Raw genomic sequence first — 2,500 nt, forward strand, 5'->3', positions numbered from 1 at the left:
AATGTTGGTTCTGAGGCAGTCCTTGTGATTTTTTTTTAGCTATTACTTTGTGAAACTTCGTTATAACTCACACAGAAGGTCCCCAGCGGGGAGTGAGATATATTTTTATTTTTCAGTATTGAAGATGCTGTAACCTCTAATGGATGCATGTTCTATCATATGTTACATACAATCAGTAAGTCATCCCAGTAATCTTTAATTCCTCATTAAGGTATAATGATTTCATCTGCCTAAACTGATAGCAAACATGGCCACTGAGGTTGTAAACAGCTCAAATGTGGAAATATACGTTATGGTTTCTCTCTGTGTTTCTCCTCAGTTCAAAGATTTAGTATTTGTTTTAATTGGAATGAAATGTACTCTTGTTTATACAACTGTGATCAGAGGGCTGATGTCATTGTTTAGTACTGCTTAATACTGAAGTTATGTAAGGAGACTGATAATTATAAATGTGCAGTTTATTTAAAAATGTTGATTAAGTAATAACAAAGATGTTATGACACTTATTATGGTGCTATTTTGGCTTTTTTACTTTGGTTATGTGATGGAAGGTTTAAAAATCTAGTTTAGTTCTGCAAATCTTTTAAGACCAGGGATTGCAACAGCAAGACTGTTCAGTACAAGGTTGTGGGAAGAAGGGGAAGGGTGAGATTCTATGCTGCAGAACCCATTTTGTGTCTGCCTAAAATTATTTAGTGCTCATAAATGTCATCCTGGTTGCAATGTGGTGTGTGTGACTATTCTGACTATTCTGGCGACTGGTTTTTTGTGTGTGTGCTGGACACTGTGACGCCGTCACATATCATGGTATACTTGCAGTATGGGTAGGGATTGCTTAAAGCAGGAAAGGTTAAATACAAAGCCCCAGACAGAATTAGAATAGTTTTAGGCAGTTGCATCTGGCTCCATTTGCTCTATTAACTCCTTCTTTATCAGTCAGTTTTACCTGCTAAAGAGGTTTCACCCTGACTGATCCTGACGTGGTTCTGAGTCGGACAGAGTTACTTCACATATATCCCTCTATCATTGCTGGAAAACAAAACAAAACTACTACTATCTGTTTTCCTCTGCAGTGGTCTAAAGAGCTTCTTGTGTGTGTGTTGATACCAGTCAGGTGTCTGTCTTCCTGCTTGCATGTGTGTTTACATGTGGCCAAAACAGTCTTACGTGTGCAGTTGCTGAATGGATACATGTAAAAATGCTTTATACCAGCATTGTTTATCCTTTTGTGTCAGAGTTGAGAGACACCAGTATAAAGACATTTATACCAGTCCTGTACAGATGGAAGGGGCAGGGGTTTGCTGTCTGGTGTAACTATCCTTGTGTAACTTTCTATCTGTAGATAATGCCTTAGGGGGAGAATGCATTAGATGCATAGGCTTTCTTCAGGATGCATATGCTGTTTGTGCAGATTTGCCAAATGGGAAGGTAAACATGCTTGTCTCCAGACTAATTAGAGAATTATTAGGTTTTCATGCTCTTTGTGATCAGATTTTTTCAAAAGGTTTTTAAATTGCATGTGTGCTATGAGCATAATTAACCTGGATCTCATCAATGATTAAAATTACACACCAAGGTTTGTGATGTTTGATTCAGGAGCAATTAGGCTGTCATTTTAGCCACCTCATATAGCAAAACTAATTTTGATTCATTTTCATTCTATGCAAATCTTCTGATGTATCTTAAACTGATCACTTCCCCTCTCTGATTTAGCTGACAAGATTAGATTTGATTACACTTAAAAAAAAATTAAGCAGCTATCCTTCATACTTAATATCTCGGTGACCTTCACTGCAGCCTTTCCCAGGCAAGGCTTTTTTTTTAATCCCAAAATTACACTGAGTGATTTTATGCAGGGATATTGCACCTGGCTATTATATATATAAATGGTATATTGTCTAGAAATGCACAATTTTAAAATTAGATTTCATTTTCTTCTAAATAAGCAGATGGAGAAAACAATGCTTTGGATATCTGAAACAACAGTTTTCAGGATGCAATCAAACTTTTATACCTAATTGAAAACTTATCTGATAAATTTGCTACTGCTTTTGTCTACAATTAATGAGCTCTATCACTCTGACTTATGACTAGAATAGAGATTGCTTACCTCCTGCATAAAAGCAAGGCAGATTCTATATCATAGGCTGAAAATAAACACTAAAGTTTCAGAGTACTCAGCTGTTGTGTACAGTGCCATCATTCTGCTAACTGTGAGATCTGCAAGGACTTGGAGTAGCTTAGGCTGTAATCAGACTACTATTACAGTGGCTGGAGCCTTGCAGGCTCACAAAGAAATGAAGGCAGGCAGACTTTTAACCAATGTGTGCCCAACTTTCCTCTGGTGCTTTTACCCTGCTGTCAGACACTGATATAGCTTTTATAGAGTGCATCTTGTTCTCACCAAAGGGAGTTTATGGTCTAAGATGCCTGCCTGCAAGAAATGATTGAAGGATTTTCATCAGTAGTGCTTGCGTATGATTTGTTAAGCTAGGGGAGA

At 37.4% G+C, this 2,500-nt stretch overlaps 1 protein-coding gene across 2 annotated transcripts in view; it reads left to right on the plus strand.

Annotated features, from left to right (window-relative positions):
* The window catches only part of ZFHX4 (zinc finger homeobox 4), a 150,714-nt gene that overhangs the window by 19,984 nt on the left and 128,230 nt on the right, over positions 1-2,500 (plus strand). The gene's annotated exons all lie outside the window — the stretch shown is intronic.

The sequence above is a fragment of the Phaenicophaeus curvirostris genome, chromosome 3 (genome assembly GCF_032191515.1).
Source record: "Phaenicophaeus curvirostris isolate KB17595 chromosome 3, BPBGC_Pcur_1.0, whole genome shotgun sequence".
In the NCBI taxonomy this organism is placed as follows: Eukaryota; Metazoa; Chordata; class Aves; order Cuculiformes; family Cuculidae; genus Phaenicophaeus; species Phaenicophaeus curvirostris.